The sequence below is a fragment of the Anomalospiza imberbis genome, chromosome 6, assembly GCF_031753505.1.
Source record: "Anomalospiza imberbis isolate Cuckoo-Finch-1a 21T00152 chromosome 6, ASM3175350v1, whole genome shotgun sequence".
NCBI lineage: Eukaryota > Metazoa > Chordata > Aves > Passeriformes > Viduidae > Anomalospiza > Anomalospiza imberbis.
Window position 1 is genome coordinate 37,466,314 of NC_089686.1, and position 12,611 is coordinate 37,478,924.

Genomic DNA, 12,611 nt, shown 5'->3' on the forward strand with positions numbered 1-12,611 from the left:
CTACAAATTAGGAAGAAGGATGGATCATGGGAGCTGGAGGCCAAGGCTGCTAGGAAGTGAGGGAGCATGATTGGTGTGGAAAAGGACAGGCTGTCAGCATCCTCGGGTCTGGCTTAATACCTTGCCTAACTGTGATTTCTGGCAGGCTGTCAGGTTTCAGTGAAAATGAACATCAAGTTGGTGATTCATAGCCAGTGCCTTAAAAACAGCCTGTTTGCTTCCAGATGGAGTATGAGGAGAGTTGTGGCTCCTTCATGCTTCCCTAACTTGCTTGCAGTCAGGTGCTTCCTAACTTCTTTCTGCAGGTGCCCACTGACAGTGCAGTACTTCAGTCCCAGCTCTTTAAGCCATTTACTGCCCCCTCTCCGCCGTTATTCCTTCCTTAGCCAGCTCCCAAGCTCCTTCCTGCAAATATCTTGCTCTTTGAGTCCTGTGGCATCTCCAGAGTTCAGGTTCTGGCTGTTTTTAACTTTGTTTTGGACAGGGACCCTGCAACTGGACAACACTAATCTTTCCTTCCTGCTCACTTGGGGTGGAAACGTGTTTTCTGGTAATGGACCAAGAGATTACTTAGGGATGTTATCCATCACACAGAGAGAAAACCTGCAGGTTTTCTTACAGGGCTGAAGATTTCAAAGGATGCTGAATGCGTCAATGCTAATTCTGCACTGGGCAGAATGCCAGAGTCTGCCTAATGCTTTTGCTGGTCTGACATTTGAGCCTCCATCCTAATGGATGCCAAAGCGGATCCCTCCACCTCACAGAGCCATTAATTAGAGCTTAATGACTTTCTGAGAGAAAGGCCTCGGAAATGAGATTCAGAGAATTTCCTACTGATAATGTGTGGCGTAAGTTCCAGGTTGGCCTGCTTTGGTTAGACTCTGAGGTCTTTTAAGTCAAATGGTCTAAGCTTCTGTTTACAGTATCCACCTTTTTTTTTATGTTACTGTCACACAAAACCTTTTCTGTGTAGAATGACAGCTTCTCTTACTTCTGAAGCCATTTTAGGTCTTCTCTGGGCATTAAATGAGTCTTAAGCTCTGCTGATACTGGCATGGCTCTTGGAATGACAACTCCGTTTACACCCAAAACTCTTTTCAGTCTCAGGTTCCTGCAATTGTGGTTTCTATAAATTTCTGCTTTATCTGAACTTGGGTCTAATTGTACAAAGATCCCATTTTTGATTTTTATTTATTTTTCTTTTTTAGATAACACTACTGGTTTTTTTTCCCTGAGACATTGAATTCAGTGTTCATTTTCCATCAGTTTAACTTTGAAACTCCCATTTTTCTTAATAGAACTAAAATGTGAGCTCTCCAAGCATTGAGAGCAGTTTTCCTTCCTAGATATTAATGCATTGAGGTTTTTTATCTATATTCTAAAATTCTTAGGCTTTAACCTCTGGCTGTGAACTGTACTTGTGTGTTGATGGTGGAGTATATGAATATGAAGTGATTGTTTTTTTTGAGAAGTCTGGTCACAATTATGAGAATTGGAGGTATCAATATTTTCTATCAGTCTCTTTGCAAGGTGACAGGAAGTTCTGAAAAGTTCAATTCATACTGGTAGCAATCAAATATATTTTCCCTGTAATTTTCTTAGAAGTATTTGTGTAGTCTACATAATCTACACAATGCTTTTGTCAGATACTCATTTGGTTTTGCTCCTGTGGGATTAGTATTGGCTTGCACAAGAGTTGGAGGAAAAAGCTCTCTGAATTTTGACTTGAAGGCACAATCATGTAATTTTTCCAGTGTCACTGGCAGCTACACTGACTTCAAAGTGGCTTTCCAAGAATTTGGATTCAGTTAATGCAATCAAGCTTTAATAGAGACTTGGTTCTGAAGGCAAGCCTGTTCCATTTTGTTTTTCTCTGTTGGATACATGCATCTAAGAACTGGGATCCCTTCTAGAAGGTTGTTCAGGACGTATTACATGTCAACTGCTGTACCTCTTATATAAGCGTTATGCAAGAATTTTGAAGTATAAGGCTTTTCTACTTTTTATACTTCAGTGCTTCTACCTGTGTTATTTTTGCCAAGCCAGGATCTTCAATTTCATTATAAAGTGAACCAAAGCTGAAGAAAATTTGAATGAGTATGGCTTTTTATTTCTTCATTATTGTGTATTTTTAATGTGTATTTTTTTTCAGATTTTCAAACTTATCCTGAGAGTAAAAAGGTATCTTTAGCTATATTTAAAATCCTAGTATAATCTTACAGTTGAAAATATTTGTAGGAGAAGAGGAAAACCAGAAAATGTTGCCCTTCTACTGTGCACTTTACATTACAGGTTGGTGCTAAACTTCAGTTCATAAAAGAGAGGAAAGCTGTGTGGGAGCCAGGGGGTGTGCATGCGGGTACCTGTGCAAGTACGAGGCAGGGGGCTGATTTAGCTAGAAGCAGGATGGGAGATTTTAACTATAGATGGGAGAAGAGAGGGGTTCTGGGATGTTTCTGAGGAGGTCTGCACACTCCAAATCCTCATGGAAGGACATGGGAATTGTGCCTTCTGTAGCTAAATGGTTCATAGTGTGTAATGTCAGGAGCAGCCTTCTGTCCCAGCACTGCTTCATGATCACAAGGCTCAGTTTTACTGTCATCTTTCTTTATTTCACCCACTTATTTCCTCTTTTTTGCATTAATTACCTTTTCTCTTTTGAGCTCATGATGACATAAATTTACCAGTGTGACTCACAGAATTAATGTCCCTCTCAATGCACTAAGGAAAAGATTGGTACTCCCAGCTCCAAGGAAAAAGTCCACTTGGACATGACTTCATAGTTTGACAGGACATTGTGACCAACCCACTCTGGTGATGGCCCAGCATGGGGAGGGGGCTGGTTCAGAGAGGCCTTTGGCTCAGGCGTGGGAGGGAACACGAAATGTCCAGGCTGTGCTCGTTGGTGCTTTAACCATTTTGTTGCCTGCCGCATTTGGCAACGGGTGCACTCACTGTTTCTTTGGGTTAGGATAACTTGGTGCTGGAACAAGAACAGTGTTTGCTTTTTGGAGTCTGAACTGATTTCTAGGATGGGGAACTGTAACTTGTATTTTGGTGTGTGTAAGGACAGGGGACTGATTATTTGAGAGGGATGGTAGATCACCTCTTACTGTAGTACCTGCAGACCTTTCAGGTACGCAAGCATAACATACATAACAGCCTGAGTTGATCTCATTAGAATCCAAGAAATCACTGGGCTCATTTTTGCCAGATTGATACTCTGTCTATCCAAAATGCAGTCGTAAGCCGTGTCTGACCTGTGGACTCTGAATTTCTCACCCACACACTGTAAAAACAGGGAAACATTCAAATTTGATTTTGGAGGGCTCAGATCTATTTTGCTCCAGTGATAGCAGTAGTGGCTGTTGCTGTGCAACATTTTGTTTGGACAGCCAGAAGTCAAAATCTTTAAATTATATCTTCTGGCAGAGGGGAGGGAAGAAGGAAGAACAGATTGTTTAAATGTATGATTTTAATCATGTAGGAAAGTGGCAGGAGAGGAGGTTTTGTAAAACCCCTAACTTTCACGTGACTTCATTTAAAGATTGTAGATTGGACTTGACTTCTCTTTCTTCCTCCTCTCTTATGTTCTGAAAACAATACATTTTTTGCCTCCTTTTCATAGCTAATTTTATAAAGATTTCCCAGCAAGCTTTGAAAAATACCCAGGTTTTGTTTAAAAATAGTTGCCTAATATTTTCACTTTGCTGCATGATTATAAAAATACAGACAATGATCTAAGTCATATCACTTGCAAGGATTGATGTCAGAGTGGAATTCTCTGGGACTTCAGATACAGCCGGGAGCCTGGGTCTGGTGTCAAGGCTGGTGCCTTGTAGGACTATGGCTGCAGTACAGAGGCTTTCTTTGGGTAACATGAAATTATTAGAACATGAATAAAATACATGAAACACATATATGTTTCTTTGGTGTGGGGTGGGAATGATGAGAACTAATTGCATACATACAAGGCCCGAATTCTTGGACTTCCAGATCCCTTAAGCTTGAGGAAGCTAGTGTAGATATAATTTTGGAGGAGCATATCAGGGAGCACTCATCAAGGACAACTTGTACAAAAAATTCAAAGGAGACAGGTTGCTGGTTCCCCTTTGAACAGGAGGGAGTGGGGATGGGGAGAAAAGTTGAGAGAGTAGAGAATGGCATGAGAATAAGGTGAAAGAGGGCAATTCAGCAGTCAGCACTTTCCCATCTCCGGAGGCTTGCATTTAAGCACAACCATCCAGTGCAGCTGCAGCTTCATTTTAGGAATCAGGAAATAAGCTGAGTGGCAAATAAAGATATGAACTGACAGCTCTCACTGTTCAGGCTCTCCCCTTCGCACTGGGAGAGCAAGTAGAGAAGAGCTTTTCTCCTGCGGAAGCGTGTACCATTCAGCAGCGGGATCATTGCTTAGTGGAGAAAATGGGATAGAGAGAGAAGGACTGGAGAAGTGTATGGTCCCAGCTGCCTGGGTGAATTAAGCACGGTGCCTGTGTGAGTTTTGCTGACTCTATGCCTCCACGGGATCAGGATGGGGAGACATGGGATGGGAGAGCAAATGACAGGTGTGAATCTGCTGACATTTTGTTTCCAGTGGCTTCACTATTAACAGCTAAGCTCATGCTCTCTGCTTTAACAAAACCCTTTTAGAGCTCCATTAGTGCTGTCTTTGTTTCTTCTAGCCTGTTTCATATATAATTGTATCTTGTTTATGGAAAATCCTGAGGTGAAGTGGAAGCAATTTCTCTTCATTCCAGGTGGCAGCAGAGTGGAAGCCAAATCCTGCTGATGCCAAAGACCAGCGCATCCCTGATCCTTAATGCTTCTTCCCTTTTCCCCCCCGTCATTATATTTTTGACAGGACCAAAAAACCACCAGCTTGATGGGCTGTTTTTCTTGGAATTACTGAAGATGGTCTATGAGTTCTTTCACACCATTTCGAATTTCACTGCCTTTTGTGGAGCCTGGGGTTGGAGGGGACAGCTGTATGCAGGCAGATTGTGTCCTTGACTGTGCCACAGCAGGGTGCTTCCATCACATCTCTGCTCTTATGGTAGTGCTTTTGGCAACTGTACATACAGACAGACCATCTCTCCCAGCATTTTCTGGTGTTTCGTGACTGTCTGTCAGATGTTTTTAAAAAGTGTACTGCTTCTCCTATCAGAAACCAAGACTGATTATGAATTATGTCCCCAGTAGGTAGCAAGTAGAAGTTAGCAGTCAGTGGTATCTGCTTCTTGGCAACTTAGAGTGCAGATGTGGTGGGTAGCACTAACTACCCATCCAGCTGTCAACTAGTCCATAAATAATACACATATGTGGGGCACTGAATGAGACACTGAATATGCAAGCTGTAGTGACGTGTAGCTGACTGAAGTGTAACCTGTGCCCTAAAAATGCTTGGTTACAGCAGTAGCAGAAGAAATACAAGATTGAACATTTTTTTCCTGCTGATACTTTTGGTCACTTGGCTTCTTTTTGGGGGTGCCTGCGTAATTTGTGAGTTACAAGGATCACAAGAGGCTAAAGTAGTGTAGCCTGCTCATCATTTCTATAGTGCAGTGGGCTGTATGTGGTGCTTTAAAAATAAACCTATACAAATTTGTAGTTCCTAAGAAGGGATGTATAGAAATTGGTCTATTGACTTACACTTTTTCCAAATCCTAGGTCTCACTAAGCAAAACACAAGATTGAAGTAACTTTTATTTTTAGTTCTTCCTGTCCCCCCAAACTAGAACTAGAAATATTTTCATTTGGCTTCAGTTTAATGTTTCATTTAGAACAAAGTATTTTTATTTCCAGATGATTATAGTAAAAGCTAGTGAAAAGTAAACTTAATATGTCAAAGAATTGCCTGATACCTAATTATTTAATGTTTGGTATCTGAATTGTTCAGGTATTTACTCAGAATATGAGAAAAAGAGAGAAATTCAGCTTGCTCTTCTGGATCAAGACCTGTACTCTAAATTACATTCTCCCTCAGTCACCAGTGCTGTGGTTTTAAGTTTGCTTGAATTATTATTGCTGTATTTTGTTTGTCTCATCTTCATTCAAACGTGATCTGTTCTGTGAAGAGGTTTGCTGAACCCACCCTAGTGGCTGGTTAAATCCACAGTACTCTGCCCTGCTTTTGTGCTGCTGTTCTTCTTTCTTATGGATTAGTCAATCAGGAGCATTTTCCCTCGTGACTCCAGTGAAGGTAAAATCAGAGGAATGATAATGGAAAGTGATTGAGGAAGAGTGATGGAATATGCTGCAGTTGTTAATCTACTTTAAAAAACAAATAGTCCTGCCATACAGCCTCACTGCAGCTATGTTTACCAACATCTACTTGGCACCATTTCTCTGCAGTTCCTTTAGTCATGTTTGTTTCTTATTCTCTTAGACTTTAGGAGAACCTCAAATCAAAAAATATACCCTGGAAGATGTACCTTCTTTTTTTGCATCATTTATTCATACCTTGTCACCTCCTGTTGCTGCTTGACTTAGTACCTTCCCAGTAGATCTTGTTGCGGGGGGCAGCTTACCCTGAAAGGTGGCCTGATACCAAATATCAAGTTGTTAAAACTACTTGAATGAGAAAAAAAGGAACCTTTCCTGTCTTTGAAGGAGAGTTCTGCAAGTGCTTCAAAGCATGGACAGAATAACAATTTCCAGAGAAAAGCCATGTGTAGAGGCTTAAACATTTAGATATATTATGGAGGCTGCAATTAATAAAAGACTGTACATAGGATGCATAAATACATATGTAAGTATATGTAATTGCAGAATATTTGAATGAGAGAAGAAATAACTTCCTTAGGCCAGGTGAAGTGCTGGTGTGTGGGCAAGAGCGCATTCCTGTGTTCCTCACCTGACACAGTAGCAGGAGAAAGCTGTCATGTAATGATTTTAAATTTCTTTGTGTGGGAAAACTGTCTAAATTATTGATGTTTCACCTTGTCACCAGCAGCTTGTGTTATGGAGATGTAATAACAGCTTCTGCTGTAGGTCACAGAGATCAAGTAACTTCATCCTCGAGCGATGATGGTTCTTCCTTTTCCAGGTTATGTATAGGTTGTTCAGTTAGAGTGGATGGCTGTTGTGTTCCTGTGATTCTGTGTCTGATTTTTGAGGGCTATCTTTACCTAAATTTTTTTTTTTTTTTGTGAGGCACATACGAGAGTGTGTGAATGAGAGTTGTGGCTTTGCAATTGTGTATTTTTCTGGATAGGTTTTCCAGTATATATATGTGCCTTTTTGTATAGCTTACAACTACATAGCTGTTTGGCTTGCAAATTTCTTTTACTGAGCTTTTCTTCAGTTTTACCTTTTTCATGTAACTTCTGGAGTAGTCCTTTCCTTAACGGCTCATCCCACTTTTGTATTATTCCATGGCTATATCTGCTTTGCACAGTCTCACATCAGTTTCATGTCCCATCACAGATTCCCCTACTCTTGAAAGATATAATTTCTGCTCATGTGTTTGCTCTTGTCCACTGATTTTAACTTAAAATTACTCTTCCCCCTCTGCCAATAATTTTTGTCTTAATTTTTTGATTTGTATTTTTTATGACTTTACTTTGGATTTATGTTGTGTTTGCTTGGAGTGTTTATTTTCAGTCTGTAATTGTATTCAAGGCAGAAAATATGTCTGCATTTAAACCTGATGTGTAAATCCATGGGGCAATGTATATCCAAATTGAAGAGTTACACAAAATAATCCATAGTTTCAATAAAAGAAGGCAGCACAACCAGTGGGGTAAAGGTTGCAATAGAAGTATTCTGCTTCCAAGGCATATGGGCCTAGGAAAGGGACAAAATTCAGTACCTCTGTGCTTCTTTCTAATTTTCATTTATGTTCCTTAAAAGTTGTTCAGATTCATGGTACAGCTGAGTAAGGGAAGGATTCAGATATTAATATTAATGGTAGAAAAGCAAAAGATGGTTCTTGGAGACTTCTTTTGCTGTCTTCTTATCTTTACTAATTCATCGTGTATCATCCTGCAGATGGCAGCTAAGATCCTACACATCTACCCTGTGCATTGGGTAGACCTAGAGACAGACCTGTGCTTTGTCAGCAAGCAGAAATTTCTTCCTATCAAAGACAAAGAGTACTGAGGACAGCATGTGCAAGGGACAAATCAGACACCATCACAGGACCAGACCACTTGATCTCATTTGGTGACTGATACTCCTGCAATTGTAGTCCCTAGACTCCCTAAGAATCTCCTACAACTGGCAATCAACAACTCATGACACAAATTTTCATAGCTGAAAGTCTGGAGTGTGAACTGTCTTATTAAGGATTTAGATTCCACTTTCATTCCCATTTAAAGTGTCTTTTTTGTGTTGTGGCTTTTTGTACTTTGGGTAACTCATCAGCGCTGTTCCCCCAAGGCCAGATAGAAAGGGCTTTCGATTGTCATTAACCTATCCTAGATGTCAACTCAAAATGAAAAGTGAAAGCCTGATAGCCTGTTAATGGTCCCCTGGGATGTCCATTTATTCCATGTGTCATTTTCTAGTCCTTAAACACTTGGAGTATCACAGAACAAGTCTTGGATGTGTCACTGGCACCACTCAGAGAGGATGCAGCAAGAGATGATTCTGACAAGCACTGTGGCATTTGCAGCCCTGCTATTGTGGCCTAATCATGTGATAACATGAATCATCTTAATGGAGATGCCATCTGCACTTTGAGTCCTCACAATCCAGTCTGCCCCATCATTATATCCACCAAAAACAGCAATATAACTCAGTGATGCTGTTCAAGTTATACCAACAAAAAATGCAAGGCATTCATCCTGCAGAATACACAGTTACAGCCAGAAGTGTTTAATTAAGACCTGGTATTAAAGAGTTGAAAACGATTTAACACACCTTGTTGTGATCAGCTTGGAATGAATTGAAACTTCTGTCCTTGCATACACCTTTTCTGGTTTATATTCCTTATCACAAATAAATCTCTGGTTCTCTTAAATGTGTGGTCAGGAATGTCAGGAAAATATTTTCATGGCAGTAAAGTAAAAAAAGAAGGCTTTTTCTAAAGCCTGCTTTCCTTTAGGGCAGGCATGCGTAAAGTCTTAAATAGCTATTTTATTATTACCATTAGCTGTTTTTTCTGTATGTTTAGCATAGGATAGCCTAAAAGTTATCTATTCAAAGGCAAAGCATGTGGCTTTTTGTTGAGGTATTTTGCCTATAATAGTTTGTGTTAATAATAGAATTTATGTTTCTTCCTATTATCTTGGAATAAAATTCTCTCATTAATTCCAATAACTTAAAAGAGCATTCCAGCATGGATGCTGTGGACTGGCACTGGTATTGAGTGAAACACGGCTTTAGGCCGATTTGGAGCTGGTGTAGGTCCCTCAGATGTTATTTTGGCCACTCTAACTTAATGTTAACTTGTATCCCAACTGTAAAGAAATTGTTATGTATCCTAAAGCAAAATCCTCTTCAGGATTCTGAAAACGGCTTGAAATTTAGAGACGTTCCTTTCTTTAAATCAGGTTATTCTTATTTTATGTCCTCAACTGCTGGTGAACAAAAGCGTGGAAAACCTTAAATCCTAGAGATACTTGTGAAATGGGGTAACTTACCTTAATTGCTTCTAGATTCTTCTCCAACAGTTTGAAGGCAAATATAACTTTGAGGCTCTATTAGAGGACTTTCAATTGTCTTTGTATTTTCCTTCTATTTGAAGCATTGTCAACAGAGAGGAAAGTCATAGAATTTGTTAATGTAAGTATTAAATTGATTAAGAAATGTCCTCCAGTTTTCAGGAGTTAACTGTGCTCAGGTTTTTTCATTTATGTCAGCAGGATTATTTAAATCAGTAATAGTTTCAGATTTAGATAAAGGTTTTGAATGATAAAAAGAAGAGATTAGGAGTAGAAGAGAGTGGTCTCAGACTGTGATTACCAGTGAATGGGCCAATCATCCTGAAACATATGAAAGATCTGTTTCTTAGAATGCAAAAGAGAGGGCTTTTAGCACTCACACATGTGCACACACAGGGAAGAAAGAATGATAAATAGAGTGGAAGCAGCAGAAATGTGAGACAGAAAGTGAGAAAGTCAAGATGGCTGTTCTGTGTACTCCTTATGGCTCTTGCCTGTGGATAGGCAAGTGAGAATGAAACAAGTGGTGGGGCTGAAGTCTTGGGGGAATTGCCTGACCACTGCAATGCAGTGCTTTGTAGGATTTACCTCTCCTTGTTTGTGTATCCTTATCTGTTCATGCAGGACACTATTTTGAGCGGTGGAGTCCTTTGGAGTAGTAGTGTGTTGAAAATGTCCCAGTTGCTAAATGTCATCTCTAAAGCAGGGAAGGTGGTTGATTTTACCCAAGCTCCTTTACCTCTGTGTTACTTATTAGTGAACCTTTTAATGGAAATGTTAAGGATAAATAAACACCTTGAAATACGCTATTGAATTTTTAGATGACCTCTCTTTTTATGGCCCCTCTCTGTGGAGTAAGAGGATGAGAAGCCATAGAGTTTTCATCAGTCTTGGTTTCTTTCTGTGATAAGAGGATAAAATTCTGATGCTAACAGGGACAGAAACCTTTAGCTGACAATGAGGTTTATATTTACCTGTAGTGTTCCTCAGGTTCCTAAGGTATCTATCCTGAAGGCTAGATGCTTGGCATATCTACTCCTGAGTGCAGGGAAATGTGCAGCCATGGTTTCAGATCTCACTGGAAAATGACAGATCAGTTTTAGCACCATAAAATTAAGGAAGAAAAAAAAAAAAAAGCTAGCAATGTCTTTAGCTGTACCACTATCATCGTCCAGAAGGTGGCAAAAAGGGAATTCAGTTCAGCTCCTGCAGGAGCTGGCATCTGTATTTAAGCATTTCTACACTTCTGTCTCTTGATACACAGCTAGGCCTTGAGCTGCTTCTGTACAAACAGCATCATAAATTCATCTCTAACAGTCTAATTCAGCTGGGGTAAACTAATTGAGACTGTGAGGCTGTGCCAGCTATGGCTCAGGTACTGCTGGCATTGAGATAGCTGTGTGGATGGGTAGAATTTCAGGTTGATGGGCAAACTGCATGCCTGAGCATTTCTGTACTTCCTGGACACAAGAAGGACCATCCAGGTTATCAGGGTCTGTCAATTCACAGGCTTTTTGGTCCTGTCTAGCCATATTTCTATGGTGATGTGGTCAGGACATGCATCTTTTCTTCCCATAGAGTGCCATGTGCACAATTCTGCACGAAAAATTCAGCAAAAAATGGGGTCATTCCATTGATGCTGATAACAAAAGCTGATCAGGCAAGATTAGAGTCACTATAATTATATGAGGCACTGTGGGACCATCCGTCTCAGTTTAGGCTGAGAGGCTCCTGTTTCATTAATTTCAAAGGCTGGCACTATTGATCCTGATAACTTTTTTTCAAAACATTTATTATGAGCAAGCTTTCTCACAGATGTTTTCACTTGCATGATAGAGAAAACAAGACAAAACAGGATGGTATTCTTCAAAAAAGATAACATCAGGAAGGTCCCTATTATCTTTGCTAATTGAAATGCTCATCAACATCCAGTTTGGGCTAACTTCTCAAAGCAAGATAGTGAGAAGTGACACAGCAAGTGGAAGGCACAGCTCTTCACCTCAGCTGCTGGTTCCAGTTTCTCTGACAGCTCTTGTTAAAGTTTGGATTAGGTGTTAAAGGTTTACCTTGACAGCCTGTCTGTTCTTTTTCATTCACTGAGCCTCTTGCTCTTAAGAATGAGCAGCGAGTGATGCTTGTGGTGCTTGTGTGATTCAAAGCCAGTAAAGAAGTTGCTCTTTACAAGACATGATTCCAACAACACAGGAAATACACAAGTAGTGGAAGTGAGAGTGGAAACCATTCTCTTTTCTATTTCCTGGATACATTAATCTCAGGGAAAAGAAATCAAGAGAATAGCTCTATCTATAGCTGTATAGAGAATGGTCCACTGATTGCAGTGATGTGCTTTCAGCTACCTGCTTCCTGTCTTGGACCTCTCGTGTCAGTGGAGTGGTTGTGTTCTCTGCACTCCATCTTCAGCTCACAGACTGAGAAGAATCTGCCTCTGCTGGCACTGAGGCCATGTTTGGGCTGAGAGAGAAATTTGCACCTCCTATAACAGGAACATGTTCTGCCTTGTCTAATGCACTGCTGCTTAAAAGTTCTTTCCACTGGTTGTCATGCTTAACTTTGTAACTGGTAGCATTGGATGGATATTTGGAAAGCATTCATGCCTTAATTACTTTGATTGCACGCAATTGGACAATTGCATCAAACACTAATCTTCTTAAACTTATGTATATGCTAAAAGCTAAAATCTGTAAGAGATACAAACATCGACTTTAGCATCAACATCACTGTAATGTGATCATCAGAAACATTACATGGTAAAAAAGAGCTCTCACAAAGTTTCATAGAGGTCACATCAGTTTTAATTTTTGTTTAATTAGATTTTTTTGAAGGTCTTTAGATGCTCTGATTTCCTTCTAATTCGCTAAGCTCAACTGTGATTCTTTGTGTGATTTCAAGACTGATTTTAGCTTAATTGCTTTTTGCAGGGGGTGTCTATATGGACAGAAAGAGGGTCAATATGTAGTGTGAGCTGAGGCTTGCTTCAGTTTT

At 40.0% G+C, this 12,611-nt stretch overlaps 1 long non-coding RNA gene across 1 annotated transcript in view; it reads left to right on the forward strand.

The window, feature by feature from the left end:
- The window catches only part of LOC137475795 (uncharacterized), a 28,172-nt gene that overhangs the window by 12,602 nt on the left and 2,959 nt on the right, over positions 1–12,611 (forward strand). Inside the window, exon 3 of the long non-coding RNA XR_011000081.1 lies at positions 12,548–12,573. This is a non-coding gene — a long non-coding RNA (uncharacterized lncRNA). The remainder of the gene's footprint in view (positions 1–12,547; positions 12,574–12,611) is intronic.